At 32.9% G+C, this 17489-nt stretch overlaps 1 protein-coding gene across 13 annotated transcripts in view; it reads right to left on the reverse strand.

Moving 5' to 3' along the window:
* The window catches only part of LOC105830738 (octopamine receptor Oamb), a 121077-nt gene that overhangs the window by 20914 nt on the left and 82674 nt on the right, over positions 1-17489 (reverse strand). The gene's annotated exons all lie outside the window — the stretch shown is intronic.

Genomic DNA, 17489 nt, shown 5'->3' on the forward strand with positions numbered 1-17489 from the left:
ATATAATTTTTTCATTTTCTACAACCGTTTTATTTATTCTGCAATCCAATAACGCCTAAATTCTGATATTGTTACATATGACTTTCGAATTTGCTGGAATTCTAAATTTGATAGCTCTATGCTACCAAACGGATCGGATGTACGAGGAGCGGAACGGTGTGCGCGAAGCCGATAGGGAATTCAGTTCAAAGACTAGATGGAATTGAACGTAGATGAATGGACAAGCCTGGGCGAGCAAAAAGGAAGGTCGGGGATTTGACAACGGCCACCAAATACGATACGAAATATTTTCTCGCTGGCAGATCCTGACGAACGAAGGTCATCGATCTATTTCCGTTCAATGCCGCGTTACGTGCACATGTGTCCCCTTCTATGAGAATCTCAATTCACACAGTGTAAATGACTTCTCTCACGAGGATATCGTTGCAATCGAAAATATCATAGATATTACACAGATCTGACAAAGATTTAGGGGGGGGAAAAAAAAACCACGAACACATTTTGCATTTAACCAGCGTTTTTGATCGCGAATCGCGAGCGACATAAATTTTCAGGTGGTATTTTTAATTTTACCGCACATAATTAAATGTCAACCTTTGACTTTATACTTATTTAATCGCACGCATAAAAGCAAAATATTACCACATTGCACACAGAAACACACACGCGTATATTTGTGCATTTCAATATTTTGCAGCTCTCCTGGCAAACGCATTTACAATATATTTGTTACGTGACCACGATAGTGCCAATAGTACAAAATATATCTCTGTACATTGTGTATAATAAAAGAGAATATATTTTTATTGTAATATACATTCTTGTCATCACCTTGTTTATAAGTAGGTTACGGAAATACGAATAGTCCTGTTTCTTTTTCATTCTTTTTCTAATTGCGTTTAGTGTGCACCTGGTGCATCTGAGCGAAACGTTCGCTCAATAGGAACGTTTGACGTAATCCATTGGAGATTCTCGGAAGGTGGAATGTGACACATACAAACACAAAAGAAAAGTATATATTTTCAGTAATTTCAACAATTTCAAATAAAACGATCGCCAAATATACGTATTCTTACGTTAGGTACACACAAATATTTGTGAATTTTTATAGCTACATTTTGCAATATAAGAGAAATAATTGTTTTAAAATTTTATTAAAATCTGCAACATGTATGCCAGATATTTGGGCAGCATCAGTAGATTGAAAATGAAAAGTATTCCTTTTATTAGCATTCTCTTTGGCATTGTTTTCAAATATACTAAAGAATACTGTTCACAAAAGCAGCACAAAGAAAATTAATTCTCGTAGTTAATTCATGACCTTTTCCAATTGCTTCTCTGTGAAATTTGCTTCATCTGAATGCTTTCGTATCTTTTGCATTTTATTATGTGTGCTACATGTTCATATAATAATTTAATTTCTCCACTTTTTGTATCTTTAATTTCGCGATATGTTTTTCCAAATATCGATTTTCCAATCTATATATTCTTCACATTTTAACTTATACTTTATACCGGATCCATATAGCAGTGCTCGTTAATTACAAGTTACAAAGGAAGTCGAGACCACTATTCCCTTCATTTCATTGTATCTATCAGCATTACAAGACAGTGTCGCGTACAAAGCATTAAGTGCGCGGCTATTTGCCCTTTTGTTACGTGTGCGCGAGATATACTTTCGCGAGTACGGCAAAGGGATTGCAAACGAGAAATATCAAACGATAGACAGAAGGCAGAGAGAATATAGAAAGAGATGTTCACGCTACAATGGATATATACGTATGTTTGCTGCCGGGCGGAAGATATGGCGTCGAAATACCGAGGTAGTGCGTGAAGTTGCAGTCACCAGGGAAATTTCGTCTATTAACAAATCTTCAGCTCTTTGTTCCCGTGTAAATATGCATAAAGGATGCGTAAATAGGCATTATACGTAAGTCATTTTCTCTCATCCGATCTTGTCGTCTTGTGTGTTCCATTTCCGCTCTCTGTGAACTATAAACTTTCACGATCACAAATTTTGCTCATGTTAAAACTTATTTATTTTACATTTCGTTGTGTTAAATTTTGAAATATTAAATATTTATTAAAATGTTTTAAAACATATTAAAGAAATAAAATTTATTTTCAATATTAAAAAAACCATTTAATTCAAATCTTTTCACGATGTGTTATTTATAAAACATTAATAATATGAAAATAGAAACGAATAATTTATTCCCCTGAAATAATAATAAACAGAATTTCTTAATTTACACATGCGATGCTTAGGAAAAGCTATCCGAATTTGAATAGCACGAAAAAAATATCTACGAGCTATGAAAAGCTTTACAGAGTAGTCGAGTACACGTTCATCGCGTATTCATGCACATCGGTCTGTAAAAAGAACGACTCTTTATGAGAAGATGCGCGCGCGAGTGAGGACGGTTATAGGCATATGCATGACGCGGCGTATGTCTCTAGTATATATGTGGATTTTTTCTCTTATATTTACAGAAGTTCAAGGCATTAAGGAAAGCGTCTTTGTAACCAGGAACAAAAGCGCAAGTAGAAAGGAGAGAGAGAGAGAGAGAGAGATGTTCGGTGAGCTCGATCTATTGCAATCATACACATACCTACTCATAATAATTTATGTATAATGCAGCTGCTTTTTACAGCTTATTTTAGGCGTCGTTATTCATTAGATAATTTATTGAAAATCTAAACAATTGGATCTTCTTGTTAAAATGTAAGCACATTCTTTGTCTTCGTAATTTATGAACACGCCAGTTACGAAAGACACCAATTATTTATCGACGAGCAGCCCATGAAAAATTCGAACAATTCCATTTTCATAATTAAAACTAATTCGAACTGTCCCTAAACTCCGTGCACTCTCTCGAGATTGACTTTTAATCGGCGCGTGACATAACTCCTCATTGGAATCATGACGGCGCCGAACTAGCGTACGCCGAGACCATTTAACGAGCCCGAAAACTTTAAATTGCTACATCCATCGGCGAAAAGTTCCGGAACGTTACCCTGCCGCGCCGGTATCTTTGCATTCATTTCGACGGCGTACATAAATTTTCCTCCCGTATCTTTCCGTAAGATCCGCTTACTCGATCTGGTATAAATTCCGCGTGGCTTCGATATTGAGATCAAAGTGTGCCGGTCGGATCTCTTTCTTTTCTCCGTCCTTAGTCTAAAGGAAAGTTTACTCTCTCGAAGGAGCACAGGTTCGCGCGAAATTACACTTCGATGATTAATAATGGGAGTCGAGAGAAAGAGAGTCGGAAAATCTTGGTGCGTATTGGCGCGCAAAGTACAATAAACGTAAGCGGTGGAAATCAATATTGAGGTCGGAGGATGATTGTCGCGTAAGCTTCTGAAAAAAAAAATTTCATAATGCGTTGTGTTCTTGAAAGCTCAGAAACACTAACATCAATATTATGTACATTTTGTGTAGCTGTGCTTGAAAGGATGCTTAAGAGCACTTTCATCAAAAATCAGTTTTAATAGATTAATGCGAGAGAGAGAGAGAGAGAGAGAGAGAGAGAGAGAGAGAGAGAGAGAAAAAATACATATTTTCATTAATATGACATTTCACATATATTTTAGTATATGTAGCATTGTAAAATAAACAAGTTGCTCTTAATAATTTATATAATAAAAAAGAATAAAAACTGTTTTTAACATTATATATTATATATTTCTCATAAAAATAATATAATAAAAATTACAAATCATGCAAAATAAAAGAAACAATAATACTTACTTGATCAATCAATATCTAGGTGCAATTTTAAACATATTTTCGCAAAAGTACAAATAAAAAATAAATCCCTTCAGGTCTGTCTTTGGTTTGGACCTCAGTCCATTATGTACACAGAATATATTCGCTTACCTAGCGAATGCTGCTTGTTTAATTTAAAGCGTAACTTTGGCGAAATGATGCGAAAGAAAGGATGATGAGAAAGGAGAAACTGGTGGTGTCTTAGCGAAAGTTTGTGTAGCCTAAATTGCGACTAAACGAGAATCTGAAAGGATTTACCCCGTCGAACGAGATCGTTAGCATGCGATGTTGCACAACTCTTGTGCCAATACAAATGTAATTAACAATGTTTCTTGCAGTAAAAGGTAAAATTAATTTATATAAGCATGACATAACGTAAAAGTAAACATCAAAATTATTATATCGATACGGAGTACATTTTAATTTAAAATAACAGATGCAGCATAATCGAGAAATTTCGAAAAAGAAGTATCACTTCGTTTATCAAACGTCGCCATTATTTAACACCTCGCATGCTAAGTTTAATTGCAAATTATTCTCGTTAGTTTAATTAACGAACAGCCGTTTAACGATTAGCCGGATTTTAATATTACTGATTGCACCTACTAATTTTACCGAAACAATCATTTAATAAAATATATCGAATTACCATAAAATCGATTATTAGTTTCATCATTGTTATTAGCGTATCACTAATGTTTCGTATGAGTTAATGGAAAATGGTGCACGACATAATAAATCACTGCAGCGTAATTCGAGAGATACCGCGACAATGTCGATTGTGTATAATGTTGCAAAGACAATAGCGCACAACTTAATTGCTGCGATTATTTTCGTGGCAGCAAATATAATCCGGCCTTTTAATCCAGCTCAAAGTCGCTGTGATTATTCATTGCGCACGCAATTACAGTGGTTCTGCATTACAGTAGACGGTAACTTGCCGCGAAAGCTCGTTTCACCTTGATCGTAGCTCGTCTGAAATACGAGTACAAACGAAGTAGCACAAGTCGTGCAAGAGGTTGACATTAATGTTACGACGCCTGGAGATGAAGCCAAGTTGGCTAGCGAACAGCGGCGGGTCAACGGGAAAAGCAATTGTCTAAAGCTCTGGAAATGTTATTAACGACATGCTCAATAGGCCTCGTTCGTCTGTTCTGTGAACTGCAAATTCATCAGAGCGCATCCAAGCGCGTTGTTCCATCCGAATCGATGTGCGATCGATTAAACCTAATCGAGCGGCAATCAATGACTGTTCGAGGCCAGAAAGTATATTCATAAAACATATAAATAATTGTTATACTTAATATATGTGATACGCGCTCCTATGTGAAGCGAGGAAAATAATGTCGAGAAACTCTGAAGTGAGAAATAAATCCGCGCTAATTCAAGAATCTTAAGTTTGCAGGGAATAATCTAGTCTTATTATCAGTTCGCGTAAGTTAATTAAAAAACCGTTGAATTGTACGAAGAACGGAAATTTTTACATAAAATTTGCGATTATTAAGAGAAGATAAGAATATTCCGTCGTCAAAATTAATTGACGTGCTATTTTACTAGCGATTATCACTAGATATCTATCTCATTATTCCCGATATCGCATACGGTAAATTATATTATATTAATCAGACTTTCAGATAATACAAAAAATAAAAGTGAGAAAAAGAAACATTACAGAAGTTACAGGTGACAGGTGGGATTCGAATAATGGAACTCAAATACTTTTAGGGCCGCAATTAGTTGACGAGTGAAACAAAAATGTCGTTAAAAGTTGCCGCTTAATGAATTGCAACGAGAAAGAGGCGAGAAAGAGGCGAGAAAGAGTAAAAAAAAAAAAGAATTATCAGATTCTGTAAGATGATTATTGGAATCGCGATAATGGCTGCTTCTGCAGTACGGACAGTATAGTGGGCCGAAGTCAAGGTGCGTCAAGCGTAATCATGATGCAGCGAGGCATAATAATTCGTGTAGTAAGCAATACATAATTGCTACACGATTGACAGGATAATTAATCCCAAGAGCTAACTGAATCATCCAATATCACGATGTTCGATGATTAAGCGACAAGCGGCTGATAATTATCCCGTTGATGCTGCACAAAGTGAAAACATCTCACCCCCTTCCCCTCCCCAACGTCAGAAAACTTATTTCTCATATTGTACAATATTGTAAATTACGCTAAATAACTCACGGCAATTATGTAAAGAGTTTAGGAAAACTGTGATAAATTAATAACGCGCATCGCGTAACGTCGCGTTAATTTCACGGCGGTATAACTTAAATCGCGGACGCGTCAACAAATGGTGCCCGGGATGGCAGTTTAATTAGTATACAAAGCGCGTAGTTAGTGAGAAGTTATTACTCTCGTTCTATACCGTTAGCGGCATTATTACCATCTTTACGAATATAACGCTAAACTTTCGTCCGATTTTCTCGCGAATATGTAGCGGGATGTATCGCCCGCATAATTGTTATTGAACAAGTCGCATTATGCTGTAACAGGCGACATAGTTCAGTAACTATAGTAGTTTGCTCCACTTATAGACATTACCTTGTTGATGAATTATTAAACGGCTTAGAAATGGGTCCACCGAACTTTAGCGTATCATTCGCGATATGCAAACATTGTCATATATCAAATTTCGTTTCGCGAATAGCCAGAGCTAATTGCTAATCGAATACTCTGAATATTATAATAATAATCAATCGTGCGTCAATTAAATTGAAAATTAATACGAGCACTAATATATTTGACGACAAGTTTATTTATCATTTTTCTCGTTTCATATAACGAGATAAAAGGTCGCTTATCATTAAAAATTATAATTTAATTTTATCGCGGCAAGAAAAAAAGAAAAAAGAGATAGAAATATGAGATAATTAAAAAAATTATTAATAAAAGCGTAAAATATCTATTAATATATATTATTAATTACATGTTTAAAATATAACTTAATTTTTACTCATTTCAATATTAAGTGGATCAAACAAACAATACAGATATGCAATAGTTATATGAGCAAATAATTCTTTTTCATTATAATTTATAATTTTATATAGCTTTTAAAACAATTTGTATAATGTTGTAAATTTCCAATAACATATATAGTTACAATATAAATTAAATGTTGTATAATTTTTCAATTAAGAGAATATCTATGCTAAGATAAAAAATTAACATGGTTAAACAAAAGGACAAAAATAATAAACAAAATTTAAGAAAGAAACATGTCTAAAATCGATATCGCGGAGACTATCTAAAAGAACATATCAATATTCTCCTTGTTCAGAATCTATTCTATTCCATTTTCTAACTATGTTCTCTAACTCTGCGAGTGTATCGAATTATACTGCACGAGAAGTTCACCTCGAATTTCGGGTGCAAACTCTTTCACAGACCCGATTCCGCTTTCTGATCCGTGGCTAGTAAAGTTATTCTCGAAACTTTATTCCGGAAGAAGCACGGATGTATGGTGCTCTCTTTCGTTATGTCCATGATAATCAACTTTATTAACGAGATTTCCACGAGATCGAGAAATATATTTCGTGCTTATTTTGCATTTTCTCGTAATTTTAGACGAGAATTACCAATCGCAAAAAAATTTCCAAAATCGCTCTTTTCGCATTTCTCCGCGGTAATTTTAATCTTAGAACTCTTCTTAGGAACTGTGAATAAAATATCATCCTACTAACGTTGAACCGCAAATATATACGGAGATACTTTAAGTCTGCGAATTCAATTCTCGTATTTATATTGTAAAAAGGATTTGAGTCAATATCAATAGTATATTTCCATATTTATATAGTTTTATATTATATATGTCTTTCTCTCTCTTTCTTTTTACATACAAATCGTAGATTTCATTTAGGAAATAAATAAAACAAATGTCATATTAAAACTATAGAGTAAGTTTCGTTAACTCACTTCACAATTCATGCAAACCGTGAAACAATTAATTGAAAAGATGTATGTATGTACGCATATACTCTTAATTTACGCAAACTTGCTTAATTTACGCAAACTTCCGTCTATTATAAGCGCATCCTATTTCACTCTCCTGTCTGTCCCTACTTTGATCAACCAGAGAGCTTAAAGCCTCTAATACCCTTCCTGTAAGACTGAGATAATGAAGGATACATGTTACAACGATACCCACATCCATCATTATACGCTACAGCTACACTTGTTGCGTTAAAACATAAAATGTTTCATATTTCTATTTTTGTTCTACTACAAAAACATTCGATATAATAATAAAAATATATGTATATAATGCACACATACATACACAAAAAAATTGTTTAACTTAACATTTATTAAGCGTTATAAGATTTTTTAAAATGAAGAGAGAGAGAGAGAGAGAGAGAGAGAGAGAGAGAGATGTAGCAAAAAACATTTTTGTTTATCAAAAAACTATTTTATATTACTAAAATTTATTCGACAGAGAATAAAAAAGCTTTTCAAAATATATATATATTCGTTTTATACAGAGAAAATATAAATATCCGAAAACTATACCGAAAACCAAGTGACTGACTTTCGATACAGAATCAGTCGATCACGCTTATCACGGAAGCAAATATTATTTCGATGTATCGTAATTTATAGCGCTCTTTCAATTTTTATAAATGCGTAGCAGAATTTCGTCCCGTGACCTTTTCGCGTTTCCGCAACATTCCCGGCAATAGATCTCTTCCCACGCGTCTTTCCAGCATCTGGATCTTCTTTATCCTTCGTTAACCGTATTATAAAGCAAGTAAGAGGATTCGCTTTCCTTATCTTCGTACGGTTATACGTTTGCTGCCTAAATTGCTCGTTGGGCTTTTCTACATCCTCCCTTAGACTCCCGTTAGAATCGTTTTATTGAAATGCTTCTCTACCCTCCGTTACCTATCTACTTTCTTACCTCTCTCTCTCTCTCTCTCTCTCTCTCTCTCTCTCTCTCTCTCTCTCTCTCTCTCTAAATGTTCGCAATCTTGAATTTCTAGATTTGAGATGCTTATTAAGAATCATAGCCCGTCGAAATCCCTAACGAAAGCAATCCGGGCTAAGTAGGTAAATGCAGATATAACCAGATGTACATATCTCCGAGCAAACGAAGTTGACGGTTTCAAACAAGATAAATACCTATAGCATGAAACGATATTTACTCGTTTGGTAATGAACTTCGAGCGCCGTTATTTCTGTAAGTTTGTATTTTCTCCTATGATGACAAAGCCGCATGAATATTTCTAGAAAGCTTATCTACCTTATTGAGTGCAATTCAAAATATCAATACTGTTTTGTTAACGTTATACAGTTTCATTTAATTAATCGTTAAATATATTAAATATTGCACAGAATTACATATATTGTGCAATATTTTATTTTAATTAAATATAACTTTATAACGTAACACTGTGTTTCTTTGAACAAATCCAATTTTTTAAATCTATTTCAGTGAAAGTTTCAGTGAAAGACACATTACTATCTCTTCGAGTTATTATATAGTGTCGTCATTTTTATAAGTAATATCTTAAATATTAGATATCTTAATTTTGAGTCTAGAATTGAACAACATATTGATGAATAGAAATGTGTGTATTAACTTTTCAACTTAAAACACTAATTATTGACAAAATTATTGTACAAAATGAGGACCAAAATATTATCTTCTCCTGTATAAATTCTTTTCAATCCTTTCTAAAGAGACAATTTTCTCTTCATAAATAAAAGCTTAATTCTTATTACATCACATTCCATCTTCCTATATTATATTCACTACGTAATTTATACATATTTCGATGTAATATCAATATTATTTTATCTCTTTAACAACAAAATATAAATAAAATACAAAGTAAAACAAATTTGATTAAGAAAAATAATATTCCATGATACTATATTTTTATAATAAAGGAGAAGAGTAAAATTAAATGTCGCACGTTTTAAACTTTTATTTCCTAGAAAATTTTAACAAGGTTTTACGTTTTCAGTAGTTTACTCAGACGATAAGAGTCTGTAGATCTCTCTCTTTCTCTCTCTCTCTCTCTCTGTCACTACATTACTTACTATATTGTAATCTAATCTTTCGCTGAAAGACAGAGAAAGAAAGAGAGAGAGAGAGAGAGAGAGAGAGAGAGAGAGAGAGAGAGAGAGAGAGAGAAAGAGAGAAAGAGGGGGAGAAAGAGAGAGAATAAAAAAGCAAAAGATAAGATTACAATACAGTAAGTGATTAAAAACAACATGAGTTACTATGAGACTTTTAAAAAGAAGGCATTAATGAAATATAAAAGTACTTCCTCCCTTCCCTTTCCTACTTAAGTGCCATATCAATAACATCAGTGTTAAAACACAAAAAGTAAATATCACTCGAGGAATTATTCCATTCACGTTAATTACAATTCTACATTATTTTCTCACATAATCAGCTTCGAGTTGTAGTCCTGCGGGTATTTTCAATTCATTATCATAAAATAACCAAAGGATTTTATCATAACTTATATCAGATAGTACGAAGAATTACACTATTTTATTTCGTTCGACGTTTCAGCGTTAGCTAATTATTGTAACTGTAGGAAAAAGTTGAAAAGAAATATTAAGCATGGAATTCGAAAATAGTTTCAAATATCATAATGTTAAAGCAAGAGAATATATGTAGAAGACTTCAGAAGAACGCTTCGTTCTACACAATATAGGTTTATTATTATTCAATCTGTATTCGTAAGAAATTGTAATATAATCTTTTCCGATGATAAATAAGTTTAAAGAGATAATTCTTCATTAAAAAAGTCAAGAAATTTAAAAGAATATTATACAATAAAATTTAACTTAATTTAGATCAGTATATTCTAAAACTTGGAAACTTATTAAATATTTAAATAAAAAGAAAAACTTATACGCCTCGTCGTATCGTAATTCGTCGAGTTTTTCTCATCCTCACTGTAACGAACGGATAAATAACTTCCTCGTTGGAGTTTCTCCACGAGGGATGATCTGATCCGTGAAATCGCAGGCGATTCCCGGTAACAAGCAACAGCGAGAATTGTTGGCAGTATAGAAACCAACCGCCTGCCGAGATGTGTATAATCTGGACTATGATAACAGACGATCCATCCGCACACGCCGCGGTAATTTTTTCACCAACTGAGGTGAAAGAGGGGAGAAAGTTTTATGATCAAATGTGCGGATCGAGAAATGAAACGAGGTGAGCGGGCAAGTCCCTTACTGTTGATGTGCCGTCAGGAAGGCCCGAAGGCAGCTTCTAATCTACCTTCGACAAACTAAGTTACTGGTTTTCCTTCTTGTAGAGAGACATGGTAAGAAAAAAAACGCGTCCAAGTTTTCGCGTGAAACTCGCCACTTCAAGCTCCAAGGTAGATTCTTCTTATCCTCAGGCAACAGTATGAAACATTGCGAATATGTATAATAATAAAACTGTAACAAATTCGAATTTCTCCTCTTAAAAGCATAAATAATCTCATTGATTTATAGAATTATAAATTAAATTTTGTTAAGAGATAAGTTTGGAGAATGTTATCGATGATGTGTCGCTAATGAAATATTTATCTAATTTCATTACACCACGATACACTAGTTTTTAATGGACAAATAATATCTTACTATCTGATATGAAGGACAAGATAAAATCTTGTTAGATTTTTTTAGAAAATAAAATGAGTCATTTTTACATTAGAACGCGCAACAAAAAGTCATCATTTTGCGTCATCTTTTTTTTGTCTCTTTTCTTGTATTAATTTAACATCCGTTTTTTCACTTTCCTAGTTGTCGATATCAATTTGCCGCTTACATGACACCGATTTAAAATTAAACGAGGAACAAACTTCTATTATCTATTTTCGATCTGAAAGATAAAAGTAAGAAAGTTTTATTTCTATCATATGATACTCTTCTATAAAAAAATATATCTTTCTAAATTATTCTTCTACAAAAATATTAATAGATTTTATTAAAGAATCTGAAACATTTCTTTGCATATTTGTAATATCAAATGTGTAATTCAATGCAATATATATAAATGAGATATAATAAATCCTTTTGCTTTCCTTTTTTATAGTTTTTTAGTTTTTTCAAATTATATCTTTTAAAATTTTACATTACTAGAACAATACAGGCGCGCGCTACGCGCGCGCTATTTAGTTTTTTACTTTTTAAAAATAACAATTGCAATAATAATTATATAAATAAATAATTATATACAAAAAGAAAGGAAAAAGAAATAGAGAGAGAGAGAGAGAGAGAAAGCATACTTACATACATTAATTTATTATCTAATTTTCTTTCTTCTCTCTCCCGGTCTCTCCCCGTCTCTCCCGGTCTTTCCCGGTTTTTCCCTGTCTCTCCCGGTCTCTCCCGGTCTTTTACCGTCTCTGCCCGTCTCTCCCGGTCTCTCCCCGTCTCTCCCCGCCTCTCCCTGTCTCTCCCCGTCTCTTCCGGTATAGATAATCATTTATACAAATTTGACAGCTGTCAAAATTCAATCGCAATGATTACTCTCGCAACACAAAGTAAGCGCAACGAGAGAACTACTCGGCATCGCGGAAAAGCGACAACAATACTTCGAGAGATGCGAGTATCGATGCCATGCCCTTTTTTAGAAAGGATAGACATCACATTTTGTCTTAAACACAAACATTTTTCTTTTACCCTTATAATTAAAAATAAAAACGCGATAGTTAAAAAAAATACTGATCACCCTTATAATAGCCGATCTTTTCATTCGCCAAATTTGATAATGCCGCAATATTTAATTCTCTTTTGTTCTTTATCACTGTCACTTCAATTATCATTCTCCGCAATCTATCGTGACTTCCGAATTATTTCACTCGTTTATCTTCAATAAAAACCAGCAATGATAATTTTTCGACGACGTATCAGTCAAATAAACTTGTAAAATAATGAGTTTGTCATGCGTAAATCCTCGCAATAGCATTATCAATAATAAACACGAATATTTCTGTCAGTGATATATTTTTATTTTTTCGCGAATCGTTAATTACATTCCACATTTGTCCCTTTAGGTTTGTTCTCTCGCGTTGTTTTCATCTATTATTGTTGATGAATATTCATCCAACAAATATCAATCACTCACAGTTGTTTTTTAATATTATTTTGACATCGATGTATAAAGCAGGATTTATTTCAGTTTTTTAAGTAACTTTAATAAAAAGTCAGTAGTACGACCATTATATTGATCCGACTACTGAACAATTCAGGTGTTCCCTCTTAGCATTTGAAAAATGTTTTATGTTTAATTGTAGTATACATATTTAAAATACATATTTTTTTTCTATTTATTAGTACGAAAACCAAACCTTTTATTTAAGTGTAATATTGGCGTCTTATATTTTAAATATAATGCCCGTTTGAAATGCGTTTACTAAATCTTACTTATTAAACGTTATTTAATATAAAAAAATATTTTCTTCTCTCTGATATTCGATAGTAGAATAGTATATTTAAATATCAATTTTATATATTTTAAAGTAAATTGTAAATATACAACTGGCAAAGAGTATTGCTGATTTAAAAATTTTATCAATTATTGTATTTTTATACTTTATTGATTTTTTAAATTTATTTCATAATTATTTTCTCACCTTTATATACTTCACCTTATATATTTCATAATTATTTTTAAAAACACGGAAATTTAGCTAGAGAAACAGTTAAAAATAATTTTCATTAAAACCATTAAAATAATTATAAAGAATACTGAAGTATTATGAAGAATGCTGTAAAATTTTGACATTTTAGCAACTAGTTTGAGCATTTACATAATTATTTTGATAATCTAGCAAAAATAATTTCTAGGTATATCTGTACCTAGCTAAATTTTTAGACGTTTCAGTAAACCCGTTCTTTCTGTGTACATTTCGTGTAATGATATGTCATCGTATGCAACACGACTGGTCGTGAAACATTAAAAAATAGTGTCACCAGAAAATTTAAGAGACTGTAGTCCAAAAATTTGAGAGCGACATAATTCAATGTGTCCTTTTTAGTGTCTCGCAGCTCTACACAACACGCACGCCGTTTTTTTTTTCGTCGCTCCAACAGAATTTCTCTCGACATTCTAAAATGTTTACCGTGTAATATACTAGGAAAATAGATTGTCCCTGCGGTACTGGTAAATAAAATGGAAATATGCGATCGCTTGTGCGCCCACGTTCCTCATCGCCATCCGAGACGAGATTCAAAGAAAAGTTTCTCCGCAACGCTGGCGGACGCGCGTGTCAGTTTCATCTTTTTCTCTCGTTCTGAATAAAACACTCCGGTCTCCGACGTGCCGAGAGAGAATCATGATATTAAAATAATTTATGAGACTACTTAGTTATGACAGAAATGTCGCTACACTCCAGTAAACGAGGCGTCGCTAGATGAAATAAATGCATTTGAAAAAAATTGCAGATTATATTTCTTGCAGCATCGCGCACTAACAGTTTTTTGCAAATAAAAACGTTAAAGGTATGCCTATATAAGAAATTAACATTGTTAAAATAATTTATCAATTTACACAGCAATTGAAATTGGTGCAATTAAAAATAAATAAATTAATCTGACGTTAATTTCTACAAAATCTAAGAAAATGTGTCTTACACGTTTTAGAATTTAGAGTTTAAATAATATCGACAATTTTATATAATTTCTATAATTTTCAAAATTCTTTCCTCAAGTTTCACAATTTTCAAGAAGGCAGTCGTCTTATATCCATTTCCATCAATGTAAATTAATTTTAACTACTGCTTGGTTTAATCTACTCTTTTTTTAGTTCTTAGTACTAAAAAACAAGAAAGAATAAATTAAATCCAGATCAAAATTAATCCACATTGTTGGAAATGGACATTAGACAGTCGTCTTGAACGACAATCAATTCGACTATTTTAATGCCGCTATTCTCCCTCTTTCTCGTGTCTAACGTCCATTTCCGTCTGACATATTCTCTCGATTCTGCTTTGCATACGCACTCCCTATCCTTTCGTCTCTCACATGGTCTTTTACCTGTCTATCAAATAAAGGAAATTGCGCACCGTGGGAAAATATTTGCTCCGCAATGTGATATATCCACAGAGACGGTACTAGTCAAACGACAATAATTCATGTTGGATACGCGAACGGGAAATTATCCCGCGTCATCCTGCTGGTCGTAATAACGCAGATTACAGTAATCTGAGGAAAGTGTCCGATCGCAATTTTCTCTCGCTAACAAGATGCGCGCGGATGGCTACGGAATTTTTCATCGCACATGCCTTTTCGTAACAAGAAAAAGATGTGTCTATAAAGTAGACAAAAAGAAATAAGACTCAACAGAAAAAGGAATGCGCTGAATTAAACGCGATGTTTTTTTCTTAATAAAAAATTTAAAAAAATCGCTATTTTTTTTACTTTAAAACTTTCAGCATCGACTATCTTATTAATGAAGTCTCGCGAGTTAAATTTTTATTAAAATAAAACGCGCGTGCAACATATTAAATTAAAAGCTCATGGTTTTCTATATTATTCGTCAATATCAATATTAATATTTAATATTTAATATTAAATAATTCTCTATAATTAAATTTCTGTTATAATTTTAATATGTGCTTTAAAATCGCAAAAAAACTTCGATTAAAAATATTATTAGTTGTACAAAACAGAGGTAAAAATAAAGTATTTATAACAAGACAACTTGCTTAGAATTTATAGGTGAAAAAACGTATTACATTAACGCATTACATTGGAACTTTACTCATAAAAAGTTAGCTCCATTTTAATATTATATCAAGATCTAACACAACTTGTCTATATTTTTATACAACAGATAACATTTTTAAAAGAAAGATGCGATACTCTCGGTGAATATTGTGTAAAATTCGCACCTTTTCTTACGCAATAAAACTAAAAAAAGTTATCCGATAAATCGCACCAACTCGTAATCTTGTGAAAGCAGTTGCCCATCATATACATACAATTGCACCTTACCGTCGACGATTTCGCAAGTAAGCGTAAACCCAATAAAGCAACGATGATGCCACGTGAGAACGGCAAATTTGCGGGGATTAGATATTTTTATGAAACAAAAAACATCGAGCGAACAAAGGCGTGGGCTTCAGAAAGCCATTGGATAGGCTCCATTTGTCATTTTGCGATAGTAACCTCGGGATTGGGATAAATAGAGAAACAAACTAGTGGAATAAACTTCTCTTATCAAGAATTAACGAAGTGATATCGGTTTCAGTACTTACTGAACATACAAAGCATCACACAGTGTATATATCTTATTAGTCCTTATTGAAAAAGAATTGATATTGAGAAAAGTATGAGAGAGGAAGGGAGAGAAAGAGAGAGAGAGAGAGAGAGAAAGAGTTATTCATATACGATAAAGTTGTGTATTGAAAGCTTTAATAACTAAATTTATTAAAAGTATACGAAATTTTCCAAGAAATAATTTTTTTTTATAAAAAATTAATTTTACGAGTTAAGAGCTAGCAGCTAAATATTATTAATAATTAAAAAAAATAAGTGTAATTAGAAATAAATTAAATTTTAATAAGAGATACATGTGATAATGACAGCACTGCACCTTGTAAAGTTTTGAAGTAATTGTATTTCTCTAATTAGTTTAGAAAAATCTAAAAATACAGATTTACTATTTATCTTCTTCACCGTTTTTTATTCTTTATTACAGTATCATATTTTACTGTAAAACGTAACGGAAATTTTTAACCAGAGACTAGATTTTCGCTTTTGTGTGCACACGCGCAAGTGATAGCAATTTGAATATTTTTATTCGAAGTTGATCATATATTGATAGAGTAAACACTTACTCTTCCATTAAAGATTACGAAACTTTTAAAAGAATTTAACTTGCAAATATTCTCTTTGTAAAATATATTCACGATACTTCTTTTATAAAATAACTTTTTTACTTTTTGTGATGTAACATGCAAAAGGAAGGTATTAAAAGTGCGACAAACAAAAGCATAGAAGCACTTCGAGGTTACAGAAATTTGGCGTCAGCAATTAAGACTTATATTAATTGGTAATCGATAACAAGGGTAATCGTCAAGAATGAGAATTCAGTATTACGCGGAATTTTAAAAAATTTCACTTTACGCGCAAATAATTATCGACCAACGTGTAAATTAATACAGAAATCTCTCTTGGGCCGACTATGCAAAGCGCTGCTAATCTGATTTTAATCCTTTACACTCTGGATCGCGGTAAAAATGGTCACACGCCGTTATCAAATCACTGATTTACATTAACTTCCTGGCGGCGCGATATGAATTATCTGATTTCGCTTACAACTGTAGAAGAGCTTCAATAACTGCGCCAACAGCGCGCGATAAATAAACTCCATTTCCGACTTCGGACAACAAAACGTATCTACCGATAAGCGGATAATCTCTATTCAACCAAGTTGTATGAATGAAATTTATTCATTACATTGGTAATTGCTCATTTGTCACGAGATGATAATAAAATACCAATGGGATTTCTCGGAAGGCAGAAAACCATCCGATTGCCGATTCGGTAAATAATTAAATCAACAGTATGTTACGGACGATTGATCGGTGAATAACCAAATTAATACACGTGGCGGCAGATGATCATTGATGAACAGATAATTAATAATGCAGACTGTATGTAATATATGCTTATTTTGTCGCATATTATCGTAAGCCCCATCGTAATCGAATATACCGCATCGCACGCAAGGACAATATTTCTCCACTT

The sequence above is a fragment of the Monomorium pharaonis genome, chromosome 1, assembly GCF_013373865.1.
Source record: "Monomorium pharaonis isolate MP-MQ-018 chromosome 1, ASM1337386v2, whole genome shotgun sequence".
NCBI classification, from domain to species: domain Eukaryota; kingdom Metazoa; phylum Arthropoda; class Insecta; order Hymenoptera; family Formicidae; genus Monomorium; species Monomorium pharaonis.